Below are 22,159 nucleotides of genomic sequence, written 5' to 3' on the forward strand. Positions count from 1 at the left end.
TGTTAATCTCATCCAAAAACATCCTTACAGAAACACCCAGAAAAATGTTTGACCAACTCTCTGGGCACCTTATAGACCACTCCGGTTGAAACAGAATTAACCATCTTGACAAGGAAAAGGCCAGCTGCACATGTCAATTCATGAGGCATTTTATCTTTGAGAATTGCTATTCTTTCAATCTAAGAGCTGATGGTGATGTCCTTTTTGGGTAATATGTGTATGTGTGCATACAGGGGTATGTGCATGTATGTGTACGATACATAACATATATGCGTGCATACATAGCTACTTTCTTTACAGAAAACACAAGATCCCTGGATCAGAGGACAAACCATTTATTAACTGAGCATCTTAAACATTACTTTCAATCCCCATTGAGCAATTCAATGAAGGCTGAGGTCACCCTGGACATACAATGGAATTTCATCAGAGGAGAGGAAACTTCAAATTATGAAACTTGGGGCTTTTATGGGTTGCTTGCACATTTGTTCATCTTCCCTTCCACAAGAGAAAGAGACCTTTACTCTGGAAAGTAAACAAATCCTCTCTGGGGAGGAGAAGGAAATATCTCTACCTTTTCTTCACCATCCCGGAGTACAGAAAAAAAATGGTGCCAGTAGAGATAAGTCTATAATTTTTCCAGAGCCATACACTGTCTATAACTTCCAAGGCATGTTTGCTTTTCAGAGTTTAAATGCTATGATTTTCCCAATTTCCTCAGAGTGATTCTTCATTACTAAGATTTCAGTTCGGTTGGGCAAAATAATTATGTGCACAGTGCTAGAAATCTTTATGAAAAGCATAAATATTCTTTTTTCTTCAGTTGATTTTCTTAATCCTTTTCCCCACTGATGAGCAGTGAGTGTAGATGGCCTTAGAGGTTCATCTGCTTTCTTTTAATAACTTAGCTAAGAGCTGGCTTAGCTAGACTGAGCCAGTCTGCAGAGGGATAGCAAAATTTTTGGTTGATGTCAACATTCTTGGTAGATAAGACTGTTCCCAGTGTCCAGTATGCATACTCCCTAGGGATTTTCTTGTGCCTACAGGTCCCTTAATAGATATATTTATTGCAACTTAGAAAAATTAGATGTTCCCAGCCCTTCCTAGGCTAAACCTACTAATAGGTACTATCGTATGGGCATAGGACTCATTTGTGTTCTTGGAGTGCTCTCTGCCAGTCAAGGCAGGCCCCTCTCTGATGGGATCTTGTCCATGGTGGATACAGTATATTTATGCCAGGAATATTCTGTGGAATAATTAAGAGGTCAGGTTTATGGTGCGTTTTGCTACTTCTCTGTTTTTAAGTTTTTTCTCCCCATGAACGCACTTTTATATCTGCTCTGTGTGTTGCTAATTGTATATAACTAAGACCACTTTGCATGACAGTAAATATTGTAGATCTGTATATTTTGAAAGTCAAAGTTAACTCTTTTTTCTTTGTTTTTCCCAGTACCTTTTTCTGGGAGGCAGTTTCCTTATGATCAGACAGACTATATTCTTTCTCTTCAGGCTCAAACTGCCTCATTCAGCTTATCCTAAATGGAAGTAATGAAATACTGTTCCCTCTGATATTCTTATTGAAATACCTTGTCATTTAGCTTTCATCAGTTTCTAGAAGGTTCTGTGAGTGAGATTTCATCCTTTTGATTGTCTAGTTTTGTGGGGTATGATTTTTTTAAGTATAAAATTTTTCTTCTTTATGATTAAAATTAATGGCTATCTAAATGTGTTAGAGATAACTGAAACACACTTCCCTGTATCATATCTCAGAATTCATATTCTCCTAACAGAAAATATACTTAAAATGCTAATGTGCTCATCAAGCAGGTGGTGTTTGATAGCATTATAAAGAGGTGTTATAATAATCATGTCTTCCCAGTCGAAAAGAGGAAGGTCCATTTTTCATCTTATATCCCAAACTGGAAGCTATTTTTTTTTCTGTGAAAAGGAATTTTTCCATGGTGGCTGCCAGAGAAAAGGGAATAACTTCAGTCTCTTCCAAGGCAATTCACCCAGGACCACAGAAAACTCAGCACAGCAGAATAGATGTTGCAAAAGACAGAATCTCTCAAACCAAAAGAGAGGCTAGACCCAGGTCCCAGGAACATATGTACAGACACGTTTGCAATATAACTGAGGAAAGAATAGCCCTTTTCCCAATAAGGTTCAGCTTCAGGAAGTACGTGGAATAAAATTCCTCTTGGTCCCTAGCACCTAGTACAGTAGCTAGGACATGATAGGTACTTAACAAATGCCAGCTGAATAAGTAAATAAATGAATGATTAACCTCAACATATGGCCCAACGATAGCCAGGTATATTGACTCCTCAAGAGAGATTATTCCAAATTCCTTACCTCTCTCAGGCTACATGTTTGGTAGCTTCATTCCTAGCGATGGGGTCAACTTTGTTATTCACCTACTCTTCCAGGAAGAACTAAACCCATCATTGATTCTTCATTAGTAGCCCAGGTCCAGAGGTAGAATGTTCTTGGATTGATAGTGTTGTTGTATGAAGGTCCCAGAGAATACTTAGGACCAACTGGTTGGGATGAGTTAGCACAACTAAGTGATTCATGAGAAGGATGGAGGAACATTCTGGACCCTGGCTAAACCTCTACTGCTATAGTTGAGCCATTCTGAGTTCAGTGTTGGCCTTAGCAGTAGTGAGTAAGGCATCCTCCCAGGAGGAGTAGTCATACCTGCTTGGTGACAGAATAGGATGATGGTTAATGAATGTCTGGCTAAAGTGACATAACCACCACCTTGGGGAGCCAGTTCTACCCTCTGCTGCCAACACCAGTGCTCTGTGCATATATTTAGTTGGGACATGATTGTCATTCCCACTGAGTTGCAAGCTATACCACTCTTGAGTTCCTCTCCCTAGTTTGTTTTTTATTAGTACCAGGCACTGTTCTAGGTGGTTCCTAAGGAGTCTGCAATCTCATGTAGTGGAATAAATAGATATGGTAATATCTGTTAATGACAAATCCCATGAAGAAAATTTAGAAAGGATAGAGAATAACAAGAGGAATAATAATAAGGAATAACATTAAATCAGAGAAGTACCCTTAAGCTTGTGACATTAGGACTCAGACCTGAATGATGAGAAGAAAACATCCTTGAAAACACATATCAGACAGGAGAAGAGTTAATATGAGGGCTTGAAATGGAAACAGCCATCTAAAATGCCTCTGACAGGGCACCTGGGTGGCTCAGTTATTAAGCTTCTGCCTTTAGCTCAGGTCATGATCTCCAGGTGCTGGCATTGAGCCCCGCATTGGGGTCCCTGTTCAGCGGAAAGCCTGCTTCTCCTTCTCCCACTCCCCCTGCTTGTATTAACTGTTTCTCTCTATCAAATAAATATATAAAATCTTTAAAAAATAATAAAATAAAATACAGACAGAAGCAGACAGAAGTCTGCTGACTGTACTATCTTTCCTCAACATGCATCCAGCACTGTCTCAGGCCAAAGCTCGTTGATTGCTCCCCTTGTTTCTAGGACTATTTTCTGTGACACCCATTCCCCCATCACAGAATCCCACCCACAGACTAAGTTTTCCAACCTGGAAGTAGAAGGATTGCCCCCTCCATAGGAGCACAGAAGTGTTCCCAGTGGACAGTTGATTTCCGCTGAGCCTGATCCTTCTGTAAACATAGAGTGAGAGCCTGACACTTTTCATGACGTCCTGGATGCTGTAAACTAGGCTAAATGCTGTCCGTTCTGTATCTCATTGGAGTCTTACAACCCAATGAAATTGTTCCTATTGTTGATTCCTTTTACAAATAAGGAAAGTAGGGGACCAAAAGATTAAATAATGTCAAGATCTCAGAATAGTAAGTGGATGGGATTAACATGGAAAGCCATGAAACCTGATTCCAGTTTGTTCTCTTAACTGCTACACAATTCTCTCATGAGTGAAGCCTAGGAAAGGGTTCCTTCAGTACTCCACTTCTCCATGGGAACCCAGGCTATCTTTCAGTGTGATATCCATTTCCCCTAGTTCCAGATCTTCCAAATCATGTCTTGGAGGTTGGGTTTTTCACTAAAACATAACCTTACTCCTATCTAGAAGGATGTTGTGCCATGACCACTGTCTCTCAGGTTCAAATTCATCCTTCTGCATTCTACTCTGGGATGCTAGGACTCTGATTCTGAAAAACACTTTCCCGACAACTTTGCACCTCGTTCTGCCAACTGGAGGTACTAAGCAGCCATCACTGTACATCAGAATACCCTGAGAACATTTGCAACCTAAAGAGGACTGGGCACATACCTAGAGAAGAGTTTCCAAGTAGTCTGGATAGCCTAGATATCACCATTTAACATCTTCTACAGGTCATTCTAACACACCAACATGTGTCAGAGCCATGGTACCAGAGGGAGATCAGAAAACTGAAGGGGGAGAAGGGACTTCCTTCTTTCTATTTGCTTGATGTTCCTGACAACATGGCCCCAACACTGGCACCTGATCTCAGCAGTACTACTGGTTTCAGCCTCCAGCCAGGCATTGGAGATGAGGCATCCTCCATCAGAAGGGGCAGCCCCAGCTTCAACACAACAAGAAGTTATGGCTGGGCTCTCATGGCTCCAACTGGAGGTTTGTGTTCTGTTTTCCCACCTTTAACACTCTCTTAACAGATAATCTTCTCAAAGAGGTAATACAGAATATTGCTCCTACTCTCTAGGGATCTAAAATCCCATCTGTCTCTGTCCTTACCTTGGCCTGGCTCAACCCACCTTATTTTTACAGCATTTAAGCCCTTGGTTTCTCCAACAGTGGTAGGAGTCACCTACTACAAGCTGCATGTCTGCCTGGGTTTGCCTCCACATGGACCCTTTTGGAGAAACAAGTCCCTTCCTTATTCCACTGGGACTAGAAATTACTAAGAACTAATAGGACAGATAGAAGATAAGAGTGTTGATTACGAGGAGGGAGAATTGCTGAGAGTTTGGGTGGTCAGGAAAGGCTTCATAGAACAGAGGTATTAGCTGGGTCTTATTAGGGGGGTGTGGTGTTGATAGGCAGGGGAAGGCATTCCAGACCATGGGAAATGGGAGGGGGAGGGTTGGGACAAAGGCAGGATGAAGAATGTTGTCTTCTGAGGACAATCAGCAGATCAGTCTGGTCTGACAGATGTAGATGTGGGACTAGAAAGGGAGGGATGGGGGTATAGGGTAGGAAATTTTAAGAGTGTGCAGCTTAAAAAGGGGTCCAAATTTCAAGCTAGAAGGCGAGACTTTATTCTGTGAGCTAGCATATGAAATTTCAAGTGACTTTCATAACTAAACCAATTCCTTTAGCAAAAACAACAGGTATAGTTAATGCAATTAGGAAAAAAAAAATCCAAACATCTTAGCATAGCCCACAAGATCCTACATGATCTGCCTACTGTCCCAATCCCATCTCTTACCAAGGAAGGCTGTCAACTGGAAGCCTTCTTTCAGAGAACTCTCACTAGATGGGAGAGAATCTTTTCCGGAGGGTTGGTAAGAATGGGGCATTGCATCTGGATTGGGTATCTCACTGTCCACTGCACACATCAACTTCTGGATAGTGTTTATCTTGGGCTGTGGGGAAAAAGGGATGGAGACATGTGAAACATTAGTTGGATTTTTTTTTTTTTTTAAATAAAGAATCCTAGTCTTAGAAAGTGATCTGTAGCAAATATGGCTAATGCTAACATCTTTTAGATGTGCTGATTGGTTCATTGGGATCTATTATATTATTTTCTCTACTTTTCAATATGTTTGTATGCTTGGAGTATTTTGTACTTGTAAATATTTCAGTGTTCAGTTAAACACATTTTGATCCTATATCTAAGTAGAAATATGAGTGAGTAGGCCAAACGATTCACCCTTATAACAAATCACAGCTATTTAAAATTTTAACTTTTTCTTTAATGGATAGATCAGAAAATCACAATAGCTACTTCTAACTTTGAGTTCCATATAACTGGCATCTCTTTCCCCACAGATGTGCTGTGTTCCCCTGGATGGAACTGTTCACCTGGGGAGAGAAAGGGCTGTTACAGGATGAATATTGGTGCTTCCCCAAGAGTCATAGGTTGAAGCTCTAACCCCCATGAGAGACCATTGAGAGGTAAGTAGGCTTAACGAGGTTATGATGGTGGGGACACTATGATAGGGTTATTGCCCTCATAAGAAGAGAAAGATAGCTCACTCTTTCTTTCTCTGTCTCTCTTTCTCTCTCTCTCTTTCCATGTAAGCACAAAGAAGAGGTCATCCACACACAGGGAGGAGGCAGTCACCTGCCAGCCAGTAAGCAGGCCCTCAACAAGAACGGATCTGCTGGCACCTTGATCTGGAGCTTTCCAGTCTCTGGAACTGTGAGAAATCAGAATCTGTTATTTAAGCCTCCCAGTCTCTAGTATTTTGGTATAGCACCCCAAACAGACTAAGACAGGGGCATTGAGGTACAGTGTTCTCTTTTGCTTGTCTCTCTTTCTCCTGCCCTTCTTAGAGCCGTTTTTCTTATCCTGCACAAAATTGCCAGGTAGGTACATATGTTTAGGGTTGAGAGGCAAGAAACATTTTAATATTATGTTTTCCCCAACCTCCAGAACCACCAGATACACTGACTTTTGCTTTTTCAGCTCATTCTTTTATATTAGTCACCAGATATTTTTCGTTATCTTTCTTTGCCAGTTCATAAATTACACAGTAGGTACACGGAGTCCCGTTATTTCAGGCTTACTTGTGAGTTTCTTCGGAAACCACAAAATTATCTTGGGCAATGACCTGTAGTTTTTAAATGGGCTGTAAAAATCTGGTGTAACAGGTTGTCTTTGAATGTGAGTTAAGGTTCCAGCATTAGGAAAGTGTAATATTTGTCACTTAAAGATGCCACCAAGTATTTCATGGACTCGTTGTCATTCATCATTGTCAGCTATTTATTGAACACCAGGAGTTCATAATATCGTACACTGGAGCCTAGAACGGGGTCTTAAGCAAAAGACAATAAATCCAACAGCTTTTAAAGAGTGACTTACAAGCTTCAATCTCTCACAGAAGGGCAAAATCCTAAAATAACTTTCCAAATAAGTCCACAGCGACTGTCCCAAGTATCATAATTACATCATTAATTTATGAGAATGCCACTTTTAAGTCAAGTAAGAGCTCATAAAGTCTACTTTCATTTGTAGGTGTAGTATGTGCATAGTGAGGAAGGCAGGAAAAAATCTGCGGGAAAAAGAAAAACTCAATCAGCAGTTGAGACTAAATTAAGTTCCATGTTGACTTTTAAAGGATTATTAAACTCTCATTTAAGACTAGTTAGAAATTGGTTAATTCTGCCCTCAGTTAAAGATCTAAAGCCTAGAGCCATTTTATTTAAGAAATCTATTTAACATGGGGGATGGGAACAAGACCCAGGGCTTAAATACTTCCCAGGTGGCTTGTGTGCTGGGGGCGGAGAGGCGAGTAGACACTCAAGATGTTCATTTGATAATTGATAATTAACAAGACTATAGGAAGTCTTTCGAATCACTAACTGGGGGTCCAGGCATTAAGTGTGAGCCGCAGCAGGGTATGGATTTGCAGCATGGGAGACTGAGTTCAGTGATGGTCTGGTAATCAGGGTGTGAGTGCTGGATGTCTTCAAGCGGATTGAAGAGTCACATGGTCTGAGGGTCTTTGAGCCCTAGAAGATCTTGAAATCCTAAAATTCTGTATCATTTGCATTATTTGGAGCAATGCAGAATCCTAAAGCAACAACATAACAGAGTGTAGAAAGTAATTTGGGGACCATAGGGTCCAACGTTTTCATTTAGAAAATAAGGAGACCAAGACCAAGAATGGGAAAAACCAACTCCGGGCAGCTCTGATAATCCTACAGAGTCAAGTCGAGAGATGAGCTGGGGATTCCCAGGCCTGTGTGCTTATCAGTAATGCACAAGAGGTCTGAAATCTCATGCAGTCTCAGCTCTGTGTTCAGAATCCTGCCTGAGTCCAGTGTTCACATCATCCTCCTGCTTTCTCCCCTAACTGGAAAATGTATGCACATACAAGAAGTACCTAGGATGACGGAGGGAAAAAAAAATCAGAATTTCTTCTTTAAATCTAATGAGGCATCTACCTAGGTAGACTTTTAATCTCATTATGAAGCTATGACTAGTTGTGACGGAAGTTTATTTTAATGTAGTTATTATAACAGAGGAATATTCTGGTGTGATGAGATCACCTTAATTCACTGTAAAACATCTGTGCGTGGTGCATTGTCTGATGCTCTTGAGTACGAATATCACTTCTCAAGGTAGAATTCTCAGCATCTCAATTTTCTGTCTGGCTTTTAAATTGTGTCTAATTAAAGGATTTCACATTCCTTCACAATATTGCCTCCTCAAGCAGAAATAAAACGACAGAAACACATTCTGTGTTTTTTCTTATGAAAGACATTCTATTAATATTTGGGTGGGTTATTTTGCCTGAAGTGTGTTAATTACCTTAATTAGCCTTACTTCAAGAACAGTAACTAGGAGTTGGTGGAATGAATCTGAGTTAGAGCACTGTCATTCCAAAACTTCCCTTCCTTTTCCCTTCCTCCCAACCTACCCTGCTTTCCCACTATAAAAACACCAGGATATTGGGAAGTGCTACTCGCTTGGAATTGCTATCATGCGTGTTATTTTTGAGATGAAAGCACAGACACTACAAGAATAATATTCAACAATTTTATTGATCTCATAAAGAATGATGAAGCTCACAGAATGGGAGCTCCTCGGGAATCAAGGACACATAACACAGGATTCTAACCTTAACGAGCAAGACCACATTGTTCTCTTGTTTTTCCTCATGTGTATTCTCTGGGTCACCTACCTGGAAAAGAGAAGGAAAAAGAACACTCTGTGGTGGGCGCACCAAGCAGGCGGGGGACAGTGAGCTTTCAACCACCTTTATTGAAGCAGAAAATACCATAGGCTAAACTCCCTCCCCAGATGTCACTATTCTGCGGAATCTAAAAAGGACCACATATTTTTTTTCTTGTACCCTGGCTGCTGATGGAAAACATTACAAAATCCTGAAAGAATAAAGAACTTGCCGATGTAAACTCTGTCACTGTTTCCGCCGCAGCCATGCCCTGTGGACTCTGACAAGGGTCACCTCCTATTAAAGCAGGCAAGGAAAAACAATCGTGATGCCCGGTCTCTATTCAAACTTTGCAAAGGTCGTTGCCCTCATTCCGGCTCTCAATGAAATGCAGAGATTGTATTTTACCCTCTTGCAGATTCTGCAAGAAACTGTCTGCCAGGAAGGTGCTTCTCAGCCTTCAACGTACACACTAAATCATTTGAGGATCCTGCTTAAAAATTCTGATTCGGTAGGTTTTTGGGGGGTGGACCTGAAATTCTGTATCTCTACCAAGGTCCCAAAGAGCTGATGCTGTTAGTGCCTGGACCATACCGTCAGCAGCAAGGGTCTAGGACAGTGGCTCTTAAGATGTGTTGATCATCACCAACAGGAGGAAATCTATTTTATGTTATACATTATATTTACACATTTTATGCCATAACTTTATATCCATGCATGTAACATTTGTGTGAAAATGGATCTAAATGAATGTAAAATGGAAACAACAGCTTCATAGAACAATTCCTACCTTCACCAGCTGTGACATTTTCTTGTTTTCTCTTTTTAAAGATTTTATTTATTTGTTTGTCAGAGAGACGGAGAGAAAGCACAAGCAGGAAGAGGGGCAGAAGGAGAAGCAGACTCCCCGGCGAGTAGGGAGCCAGATGCGGTACCCGATCTCAGCACCCTGGGATCATGACCTGAGCCGAAGAAGGCAGATGCTTAACTACTGAGCCACCCAGGCATCCCGAGCTGTGACATTTTCAAGACAAATTTTTCTTCTGTAATTATTTTGATTTAGTTGGTAGTTACCCAAGTTTACACAATATGATAAAATTGCAGAGATCTATACACATATACACTCAAGGAAGTTCACGTACTGCAAAATCTGTAATGTAATGCAATCTGAGTAACTCTGAGAATTGTGCCGAGGTCGAGTCCCTGGTTTAGACATCCTACTATAGTCCCACAAGATGGAAAGCAAAGGGTCCATGGGGCCTCTCTGTGCATTTCTTTGCAACTTCCTGTGAATCTATACTAATTTCAAAATAAAAAGTAACAGATAGTAAGTGGCTAGGAACCGGCAAAACAGGTTTCAAGACCACTTATGCACTGAGAGTCAGTTTGGAAAACTCTCCTCCGGAATATCATAAACAGTGATGGGTTGTTTCACCACACAGTTGCTGTTAAGTGGGTGAGGCAAAGAGGAGTCTTGGGGTGGGACGTGATGGTGGCAGTGGCGGGAGCGGAATGGGAGGAGGAAGGGAGGAGCCTGGGAGGAGGTTTTCTAAGGGCTGCTGGGTGGAGGGGGTCATAGATGATGCATCCCAGAGTTAGGGTGGTAGCCCACATGTGCAGGGAAAATAAGAAACACCAGCATCTACTGGCGGTCCAAATTTGTCTCCTGATATTTCCGCTTTTCAGAGTGGAGCCCATCTAACAGAGTTTTGGTTTTGTTTTCATTTGAATGTGTTTTTTTAAAATCTGTGGTAATGCAGTGTAAACACAGAGCCCAAGAGGATTTGAAGATATTTGGAAGAGAAACTCTAAGGGGTCTTCAGAGAGTCAGGAGTGGGAAATACTTAAAAGGCAAGCCTGGGGGAGGGGTCGTCAGCATGTGGGGAGCAGCCATGATTATTAGCCCCGGATTCAGACCTAGGGAATAGAGAGGCAATTTTACGTATTGAACTCGTTAGGCGTTATAGTAGAGCAATGCTACCCTGCAAACCACAGAACTGTGTTGTCTCATTTTTCTCAAGATAACATAAATCACAAGAAAAATAGAGAAGAAGAAAAAGCACATTCCTTGGCCAGAAGCTTATGAATGTGGAATGGGCGAGGAGTGATCTTAATTTAATTAACTACTATTTTAATGTCACCAGATGCTGAAAATATGAATCATACAACGGTTTTCAATGTAATACCTAACTGATATAGCTAAATGGAAGAATGAACTTAGACCATTTTTGCAAGGCTTTCTTTCTTCATTCACTTCTTTTTTGCTTAGATGCAAGTTCGTTTTCTAACTAGGTAACTCGGAAGCATTATTTTGCTCTTGTAATCCAATTGCGGGTAAATCAGAGAGATCTGCAAAGTCTAATTTCAAAGAGAAGAAGGTTTTCTCTGTGCGGTATAATAATTCATTTCAATTAGCATGATGAAACAAACTGCAGAGCCATTTTTCACTGAAAATGTTGTGGTGGAGTTCGGGGAAATATTAAAGACATTTCTAGAAGCACAAACAAGCTTACACATGCACTTAGTTGCCCTAAGGAAGAAGAGAAGATTACAAATTATCTCATCACACAGATAAGAATGCTCTGTCCTCTTCAACACTTTAGGTGAAACAGAATCATATGTGGTTTATTTATAGTCATTCAACGTGTGATCCCAGGACATGTCCCATAAAAATATCCCTTTTACTCACATTATTCTTCTTTTAATGCACTTATCTATCGAGAAGATAAAATAGTGTCTATTATGGGTTTTAATAAAAAATATGATAGATAAAAAAATATCCATAAGAACAGATATTGCTTCCAGGAACTGAATGATATTGAATAAAACTGATATAATTAAGGGTTACCGAGAAATTTCTGATATAAGCTTAAGGGGATTTCAAATTTTGTAAATAAGAAATGTAGAAAAATCAGTGTATTAAAGACAGAGCTTGTTGTATATGTGAACATGCAAGTTTGTGAAGGCTGAATGTGTATTGCCAAATGACTTGTAACAAACTAAAGAATGAAGTAGTAGGAAGCTGAGAAGAGCTGTAAAACTAATTGGGGTCCAATATGTTTTGGGCTGCATTTAATTTTCCTGAGGGGAAGAGAGGTCAGGAATGGAATGAAGTCAATGAGAACAGGAATAAGACTCACAGGAAAAAGCAAAAAAGCAAAATGGCTAACATTGAAAGGTCAGTGAATATCCTAGAGACAGGAAATGAACTTTAAACAAAATAGAAGGTAGTATTTCTATCTCTGTTTGAGAGTTGTTAAAATTGCTACTTAAAGAGGCAACTTCAATCGCCAGGTGTTGCTTGCGTAGAACCTACTTTGGGTATCTATTTAACTTATTAGAAATATCAAGAACATAGATATTTTGCACTGGACAATAAAATAAATATTTAAATGCACAGCAAAATTCTTGCTATTTACCAAGTCTTACTTCCTATTTTACTGTAATATGTTTTCTTGGAAGAAAAAGAAAAAAGAAAAAAAAACAATTTTTGAATCATCTCTCCTAAGAAGTCTTCATTATGCTAATGACTATTAGAGTCTAAAAGTCTGCCCATAGTGTGAAATCAAATAAGGTAAATTTCCTCTTTTGTTAGAAAGTTACTGCTAGTCAAAACCCTTTGGGGTTGATATTTGACATGCTGCATTTTACAAAGGGACAACAGGATTGCAAGTTTGGTTGATAGTCTTTTGCCTCTACTCTCTTAAGTGCTAGCAATGACAGAATAATGCAAATTCTGAATTAGCATCCAAATGCTTTCCAAAGTAAAACTAAAGCAAATAATTGCTACTTTGAATTGCCACATCTAAGGGCATCTTTTGATTCTACAAAGCCTGAGTTTTAAAAAATAAGTGTTCATGGTTCTATTGAAGGCTAATAATCATTAAAATTACCAATTGTCAGAAGGGTTGTTTTCCTTAAGGAGGCATTCATAATTGGGCTGTCTTGGTGCCCTCGTCTTCTCGTCTTCTCCTGCCTTCCTGCTTGATGCTGTGGGATTCTGGGAAAAAGACCATATGATGCAGCAAGATGATGCTGGGGTAACAGACAGTATAAACAGGCTTGTAAAACTCAAACAGGTCGCCAACAAACCGGTGTTGTGCCTAGAGCTTCCAGTAACACTCGCGTTCTCTTTTCTCCCCCAAGCATTCTGTTAAGCTTTTCCTCATATATCACTATTGCATGTAAATATTTGGACTGGCCCTTCCTGGCACTATACACCTATGTTATGCTTTTAAAACTGTGACTCGTCCTCTTCCACCCACTTGTGGGAAAGACTGTTTTGCCTACATTTTTTTCCCCAGTCACACGTATTCTGAATTTTTTTGGCATTGCCGCACGACAGTTTGCTCTAATTTGGCTCTGCAATGGAGTGTTACCAAGGCTTTCTTCCCCCCTCCCTCTAAGCAAAGGAATGAGTTGGAGTGTGTGCTATACTTTGCTGTCTTGGCAAGAGCGGAGGAGGGTCAGAAAGGAACCAGGATGTTCTTTACCCAGTGCTCCTGGCCCCACTTCCAGAAGCTAAGGAGGAAGTTGGAATAGGCTACGACTTCAATGGGATACCGGCCCTGACGGCATTTGTTAGAAAGACCTGTACCCCAAACTCTCCATAATTGCTTAAGAGCGGCAATTTGATTGTTGAGGTTACAAAGAGACTTGCCTTTGAGTTGTATTTGTTCCACACATGTGCTTTTTTTCTACTTTGATTGTAAGTTTATTTGGAAGAATGATGGAGTTTGTTGGGAAGGGGAATTAAAGACTCAGAGATCGCCCCTCTCCACCCCACCACTGTGAAATCGAGAGTCTCCCTATCCTAAATTTGGCCCACACAAAATTTCATGTGTTTATAAGGTGCTTGAACTTATGAAAGTGCAATGAAAGTTTACAAACTGGATATATTTTTCCTCTTTGGTCCTTGGTTAAGCACATGAATGGCAAACAGAAAGAACTTATCTGAAAAATCAGCAGGGTAGCACTAGCTGGAATGTAATTTTACAAAACCTGGCCATCTTTCAACAAGAGTGGGTGGATTTTTAGCGCTACAAATGTTTGTGTATTATGAAGTATTTGCCATGGTGACAAAGCTGGGAGAAACATCCCATTAGCCACAGACGGGCTACAGATTGTTCTGATTATCCATGTCCAAAATTCAGTCTGGCTACGGCTTTGTGTTATTTTCAGTGTTTATAAGTGCTCCATTTTTTTTTTTTTTCAACATACTAACCTACAAGCAAGCAAGTATGGATGTAGGTAGCTATTTAACTTAAAATTGCCTTTGAACATGTTCTTAGGGCTTATTCACATAACCTATGTGTAGATCATGTGTGTGTCATCATTACATTTACAGCAGATATGTTGATAGTGTTAAAAATAACAATCTTTGAAAGAATGACAGACTTGTGAAAAGTATCCTGGAGCACTTATTAAAAATAAAAAGGGTCATAGAGAGAGAGTTCGAATAAGGAGCAGTAAAATGTCTGCACTAATTTATTTGCAGGTATTTCTGACTATTGATTTCGGTTGTAAAAGTTAGAGCTTCTATTTTTAAAAGTGACTTTTATCTCAAGTACATGGGGAGAAATGTGAATTATAAATAGCCACGAAAAATATGCCACTGAATGTAAAGAATCCACATGTTCCCTCTTCCAAACATTTCTCTGCTAAGAAAAACATGAGAAAAATTTTAATGACTCTTTTTGCCCCTGTTTTGGGGGAGAAAATTTATAAGAAAATGGTGTTTTTATGTACTGGAATGAATTGTCAATGCAATAAAACCTAGCATCAGACAGAACTGCTTTGAAGTCACCCGTGGCTGTGCAAGATAGAAAAGATAGAAGGCAGGCAGAATAAGGGGGAAAGAGGCTAGAGAAAGAAAGAGAGAGAGAGAGAGAGAGAGAGAGAGAGAGAAGAAGGAAGGACGGAAGGAAGGAAGAAGGAGGGAGGGAGGAAGAAAAGAAAAGAGAAAGAAAAAGGAAAAAAAAAAGAGGAAAAGGGGCGTAGCTCTTAAGGTCATATAAAGGTTCAGGGGAAAATGTCACAGAAAATTAATCCTTATCATCTGAGCAGCGTTGCTGCTAAGTTGACCCACAGTGGAAGCAGGAACAGTCTGGAAATTTAGTGAAAAGACGACACAATTAATTCTGCACCTGCTCCATCTCTCAAACTTCTTTTGCTTTTTTGTGTGACTTTTAGTAGAGGTGCTACTGATGTTCCTTTCTCACATAAACAAGGAAAAAAAATCTAATTTGCTTATTTATCACTCAGTCTTCTCAGGCAGGTAATAGGACAGATTATTTCACTAGACAGGACTGAGGAGAGACATTTTAATGAGGAAATAAAATGGCTATCACAGGTATTTTGAGCAAATAAAGTTTTGCTGACTCCTTCCAAAAATTGTGCTTTCTCAATTCGTTTTGAAAAGCACTAATTCGAGTGCACATCTGTGCAAACTGAGCAGTTGTTTCAATAAAATATAGTCAGATTTTCATATTCTCTAAATATGCTTGTGTTCAAAAGTAGATCTACCAATACATTATACGATTTTAGAAGAGGCAAATTAAAGAAACTTAGTTTTATAAAGATGGAGGATTCTGAAGATTTATTTCCAGACTATGGAAAGGGTCTGTAGTAAATGTTTCTAATAATCCTATTTCTAAGCTTAGCCTGTGTTTTGAGGTCTAATACCAGTTATGTTTCTTCTTGCCAACAAACTAGTTAGTTAAGGTTGGGACTATCCATTCAAGATTTCGGCACATAAAACAACCCAGTTTCCTAACTTCACTAAACAATTTCAGCGACCACAGAGCAGAGAATAAGAGTGGGTCATGGGCATCGGGGGCAGTACTTTACTTAATACTTGGCCACCATCATTGATTTCTAGCTTACATTTGCTTTGGAGTTCACATTTGGCATTTTCCAAAAGACAGTCTGGACCACTGCCTTCTCAGCTTGAGCTGAGATGTTCACTGGGGCTTTCTCTATCATATTTTGTTCATGACTAAGTAAAACTAGACTGACATAAAAGGCTAAATTCCTGACACATCTCTTCTAATGGCAAATTTTCATATTTAAAGAATTCCTGGCACATATTTGTGTTTCAATGGAGCCCTACACATCTGTTACTTATTTTGGTGCAGCCTCTATCACATATGCAAAAGTCTTTTGCAGATAAATTACTGCATTTCAATCTGAAATTACATAAAAAGGATTTCATTCTTTAGAAGAAAGTTCTTTACACAGTTATCACAAAAGGATCATAAGGGTTCCCCACAAAAGAAATAGGCATCACACTGTGTGTGCAGAAAAGTGTGATCAGTTACTGGAGTCACTGCTCTAATAATAGTATGCATGCATTCTTTATTAGAGGGCACGCATGCAGAGTTACATCCACTGTGGGTATAGACAGACAAGTGCATCCTGTTTGCCATATAGGTTTCTATTTGGAAAATGCATCACATACCCACTTCATCCCACAACTTCCCTCCCCAGGCCCAGTGAGCATCAGCAGAAAGACACTTGCAAAAACTCTTCCTCTACATCTATATCCCCTGCACACCATCTCCTCTGCCCCTCCCTCCCACCTGGCAAGCAGACCACTATGCACATACCACCCAAAAGGCTAGCTTTGCAAATCAAAGGGAAATTTTAAAACCCTGAACCAAATAGTCCAAGGGGATGGCTTCCATCCCTTCTCTCTACTCAGGTGGGAAGAGAACAACTTACCTGATTGGTATAACTGGATACGAGGCCGTATTCCTTACTAGAGATCCAGTCCCTTTGAAGCTTTCTGGACCTGACTGCCCACAAGCAACCCACTTTCGCATTTTTGCTTCCTGTGTCCTTATCTGCACTAACCAGAGCAGCCTCTCCGCCTGCCACCAGACAAGGTCAGTTCAGGGGGAGGTAAAGCCTATTGGCCTCAGGTTTGAGTCACATTCTCCAATCCATTAGTGACAAAGAAAGCCAATTTTTGCTTCCTATCTGACCTCTTGTATTTACTCCTCTCCCTCAAATTCAGGGAGAAGAGGTAAGTGATCCAGGGTACTTGCAAATACCAAGTGCCCTTTACAGCGAGTATCTTACTGTTCTAATGTTTGCTTGGCTATATACCTTCTTGCTAGACTATAAGCAACCTGACAGCAACACCTATATAGTTTTTTCATCTTTGTAAGCCCTGGACTAACACAGAGCACAAGATTCAATTAATGTTGCTTGCATCCATCAATCAATGGCACTAGCACCTAATAAAATAGTAATGAAATGATAACCTAGTTTTAAAAGACTTCACTCAAGCAATTACATCAGCTGTATTAATCATCATCTAAGGGAAAGTGCTATGTTGTTTGAATGATTTAATCTAATGAATATTAGAAGTCCTGAAGTGTGAGGGTTAACCCCCTTTCCCAATACCCCACCCCCCTCTCCCCAATTCTTTCCTACCACATAACACTATTTATAGAATCCCTCACTTTTCAAATAGCCGTCATGGAGATTGAGTAAATAATACAGTATTGAATATGTAAATATCTCCAGGAATCTCCAATCTTTCCCTGAAGAATAACTCGTTGTTAGTTCCCTGAAGTATTTCAAGGACGCAAGCACTGAGCCGGGAGCTTAGTTTCCTGCTTCTGATTTCACAAAAAGAAGGGAGGTCCCAGGAGCAAGGTGGCATGGACCCCTGAAAGCCTTCACAATCCTCATGGTATTTCCTGGAGTTATACATACAAGCTTGAAAATATTCTTGACACAAAATTTGAGTCATGCTAAACACCTTTCCCATAAACATATGTGGCTTTATGTATGGGTTAATTCAAGCAAGTTGTTGTTCTTAGTAATAAGCATTAAATAGTCATAACTGAACTAGAAAACTTCACTTTAGAGTCACTCTAAGACAAACAGGAGAGTGGCCCACTTGAAAGGAACCAAACCAACAAGGATTATAATATCCAGAGAGAGGGTTAAGCAACTGTGAATGAACAACTGCTCTTTTTTGCTTTCACTATTTATGGATGAATCTCCATCTTCCATTTTATTGTTTTTGTGTTGTTCGGGGTGGTGGGGGCACAGAGTTTCTGACAACAGGTGGGCACAATCAAGTCCCTTCATCATTATGCATACCTGTGATGTTCATATAATAAATCAGCAATTAATTTTTTTCTTGCCAAAGATACTACTAAATAAACCTTAAAACCCATTAGCTGCACCAATACTTTCTTTCTCTTGTGTATCCTGACCCATTAATTTGACTAAATCCACTCAACTAATCCACTAATCTACTTAACTAAATCAAATCTTTTCAATAACTTGTCTCTATTCCTCTTATTTATTAGAAGTGAGAATGGATTTAGTTATACAGCTTCCGGGCAGAAGAAAAGACTGAGGCAGTAGAGATGTTTACCTAAAGAATGCTTTAGGAAAAGGGGGGAAAGGCTGCCATCATGGAAGAGGTAAGAGAATAGGTTTTGGAGACTGAGGTAGGTGAATGAGAGAGGCTACAGACTGAGAGGAAGATGGGAGGCAGAGTCAGTGACAGGGCACAGGGAATTCTGGGAGGGTGACCTGTTAGCAGGAAGGGTTGGGGTTGGCTGACACCGGAGCTCCAGGTAGAAGGAGCTACAGATTGCTCATAGCTATAGCCAACATTGTCCTACGCCACCTCTGTACTGGTGTGAGCTAGAACTCCAACTGAGAGAGAATAAATAAGCCAACTTCTTTGGTTTTCAAAACAAGATGTCCCTTTTGCTGCCTGATATTGAAAGTACAAGTATATGGCTTCAATATAAAATACATCTACACTCTAGACACTTGTCAGAGAGCTTTACCCGGCCTACTTTGTGTAATTTTACTGTACTTCGAGTTCTTGTCAGCAGGAACTAGGATATAAATTATAAATAACACAAACTTAAAAACAACAACAATAATAACACCAAACCCTCCTGCTCTAGGGTTGACAGCACGATTAGATATCCCTGGATCAAAAAAAAAGTATTCCTTGTACTTTCTTTGCTCTGTTTAAGAAGGCAAGAAACTGTTGTATATTTTAGAAAGATTTTCATCCACACTCTTACCTTAAAATGTAAAAGCATTGGCATGAAAAGGAGTTGACTCCAGTTATCTGGAAAACATGTTTACATGGAACACTTCATTCCCCGGCAATGTCAACCAAATGATGTGTCATTACAAGAAGCAACGATGCATAACATGAAAGAGAGTTGGACCCACCACATTTCATCACCCTTCTGCTAGCATTCCAGAAGACCTTCTTGTTCTGCCTTTACTTTACTGAATCAAATATCCAGCGCTACCCCAGGCAGTCAAATTGCTAACATTTTGATTTTTAAATCTCCATTGGAAATTAATGCATAGGTACATGACAACAGAAAAGGAAGCAATAATGTGAAAAGCCTAGGCACACCATGACATTTTCATTTTATATAAAGGCACTTACATTTTAAAATAGATAGCAATGAGTCATCTTAAGAAAGATACTGTATCTTTGTATGATAGTGTTACTGAGCTTAATACTGTGTATCTTCTCATCCACCAGAGAAAGAAAAAGAGAACACTGGGTTGCCTTTCTTTTTCTTTTTAAGATTTTATTTATTTATTTAACAGAGGGAGATCACAGGTAGTCAGAGAGGAAGGCAGAGAGAGAGGAAGAAGCAGGCTCCCTGTTGAGCAGAGAGCCCGATGTGGGACTCGATCCCAGGACCCTGAAATCATGACCTGAGCTGAAGCCAGAGGCTTAACCCACTGAGCCACCCAGGCGCCCCTACTGGGTTGCTTTTCATTGACCTCTCAGGCGTTTTTCAAAACGACAGCCACATCATGCAAATATTTAGTCAGTCCCTGAAAATTGTTAGCAAGAGGCAGTTCAAGGCAGCCTTCTTCATTTATTACCGGCATTGCTATAACAGTACTCAAGAAATACAGAGGGGCACACCAGTCTCCTGTCCTTCAGCCACTCTACTGGGAATTCTCATTCCATCAACGGAATGTGTCTGCCAAAATCAAGATGTAAGGTCTTGCAGATCATTTCATTTGAGAAAACATTAAAAAAGGACTAAATAATGGGTGAAAAAAAAAAAACTTGATTTTTTTTTTTTAATTTGGGGCAAGGAGGGTGGAGATTGATCTAAAATGGTCCCATTTCCAGGGAAGACATTTGTTATTTAATTTTTAAAGATTTTATTTATTTATTTATCTGACAGATAATTTTAGGAAAAAATTTTAATCTGAATTCCAGCAAAATCAACACTGATGGAATTCAGAATTTGCAAGAGAATGAAACAAGTCTCAAAGATAATCAATTATGTTTAAAGAGCAAATGCTGAGAGATAAATTATCACGTGTTTGGTTGTATAGGGAGAGGATTTGTGTCAGCAAGTCAAATAAAAGGGAGACTAGGGACCAAATGTTCAGGGAGAAACATGGCCATGGCATCCAAGCCAGCTGGTCAGTAGGTTAGGAGTGGTCCAGGACTGACTGCCTAAAAGTCACCAGAAATTAAGGGCCTCAAGTGACTAATTGGGAAGTCAACCAGCCTCGATTAGTCCCCAGCTAAGGAGAATAGTCCTTGGTCTTTCCATTTAAAATAGACTCTAGGAAGGGCCAAAGGTAACTTAGAAAGGTAACTTCTGCTGCCCCTTGGCTGTAAACATCCCCTTTGTCATGAGAATATAACAAAGCTCCCTATCATCACCAGGTCAATATTTTTCCTGGACTTTTCAGGATACCTTCTCCAAATCACCATGAAAACCATGAGGGTACTTCAAATAAATCTAAGGTTTCAGGTCCCAAATCCCAAGACCCCTCCTTATCATGGCTGTCTTACAGGTTTAGAAAAACTTTGGGCAACCTTGGAACATGGGGAAAATGTTATGTTTTACATAACGTAAAAAATAGGATTTTGTAATCTGGGGAGCTCCACTGACCATGAACCTATAAATTCAGACATGTCACTTAGGAATAAGGAGAACATAAAAACTGGTCTGCCCACTGCCAGTTTATAGCTACTATCTCAGAATAATTGTAAATACTGCCTCATTACTCCTAAACATCCCAGTTTGGGTTCTGTATTATCTGGGAACATTATTAGAGACCCCATTAAGAAAAATCACCTTCTGACAAAAAAAAAAAAAATCATTTGTGTGTAGAAACTAAATGTAGCTAGCTAAAATAGGTTCTGTTCAGTAAAGAATCAGCTCTCATAAATCGGTAATGAAAGGTAGAGTATGAGAGAAATGCTGACCCTTTGAAAAGTTCTATCTTAATTTCTTCCTCTTTGTGTGGGCAGTGGTGGTGGGAGGAGATGTGTGTGTGTGTGTGTGTGTGTGTTTGTGTGTGTGTGTGTGATTAATGCTTCTTAAAAGATCTTAGTGTCCTATTAGTAAAGATTTCATACAAAGCAGCATTACTGCAACTTACTCGTTTGAAAAGTTCCCAAGCAAAGAGGTTGTCAGGAAAATGGGGGGACGGGGTAAGTTTCTGAATGGCTGTCAGACCTAGCTCCTGTCCCATGAAGCAGATAGAACTTCTCTGTGTGGGACAGAACATACTCACAGATAGATCCACCCACACATATATCCCGGCACAATGAGAAAGTAAACATTTGTGTTTTCGTCCTTTAATTGAGGGAGTGGCAGTAGGCGTGGTGGAATATCAGAAAATTGTGGCAAGGGAGAGAAACTTTAATGGCATTAAATTCCTCACAAAGAATGTCGCACTTTGCCCTGGAGAGTGGGCTAAGAGGACTGTGCTGCCAGATGAACATGGGATTGAAGAGCCCCTAGTGGGGCTTTCGGAGCCCCCAGCAAAACGGGGATGCTGATCCTTGAAGCAGAGATGTGACATGGAGAGCCTCTGCCTGTTTCAGAGTCTTGCTGGGATCTCTTTAACATCCTCTGGTCATTCTGTAAATCAAAACTAGCATGGAAACCACTTCAAAATACCGCATTTTATTTCTCCTTTTTGTCTGTTGCTGAGAAATGCATGAAAACCTTAGGAACGATAACATGAGAGGGCCTAAAATGATGGTGATTTTGTTCCTCTTCATTCAAGAGGTAGGAGTGAGCCCAGGAAAGGGTAACAGGAGAGTGGGAAGTGGGAGGCCTCATTTCTTTCCTTGTAATGGCTGCAGCCTAAGTTGCCTTTTATCCACTTAGGCCCACACCACAAGTTCACTCTGGAAATCTCTTCAGCTTGGCTACGTGCAGATGTAATCGGACCTGTTCTGGGCAGTCCTAATTGCAAACACATTTCTCCCCTTCCGTGGCCATTCCGAAGCAAGCAATGGTCACAGCCTTGCCAGGGTTTTCTGGCATCTTTTTCCT

The 22,159-nt window shown here is 40.1% G+C and overlaps 1 long non-coding RNA gene across 2 annotated transcripts in view; it reads right to left on the bottom strand.

Annotated features, from left to right (window-relative positions):
• Window positions 1-8,751: 8,751 nt before the first annotated feature.
• LOC132012971 (uncharacterized) overlaps window positions 8,752-22,159 on the bottom strand; it is a 38,136-nt gene continuing 24,728 nt past the window's right edge. The window contains exons 1-3 of one of the 2 annotated variants that reach the window (XR_009402826.1): window positions 16,551-16,652; window positions 12,722-12,828; window positions 8,752-8,837 (exon numbers count right to left, since the gene is read on the bottom strand). This is a non-coding gene — a long non-coding RNA (uncharacterized LOC132012971). Of the gene's footprint in view, window positions 8,838-12,721; window positions 12,829-16,550; window positions 16,653-22,159 lie in introns of those variants that run through there. The other variant, XR_009402827.1, reaches the window with a different exon arrangement.

This window comes from Mustela nigripes, chromosome 3, assembly GCF_022355385.1.
Source record: "Mustela nigripes isolate SB6536 chromosome 3, MUSNIG.SB6536, whole genome shotgun sequence".
Lineage (NCBI taxonomy): Eukaryota > Metazoa > Chordata > Mammalia > Carnivora > Mustelidae > Mustela > Mustela nigripes.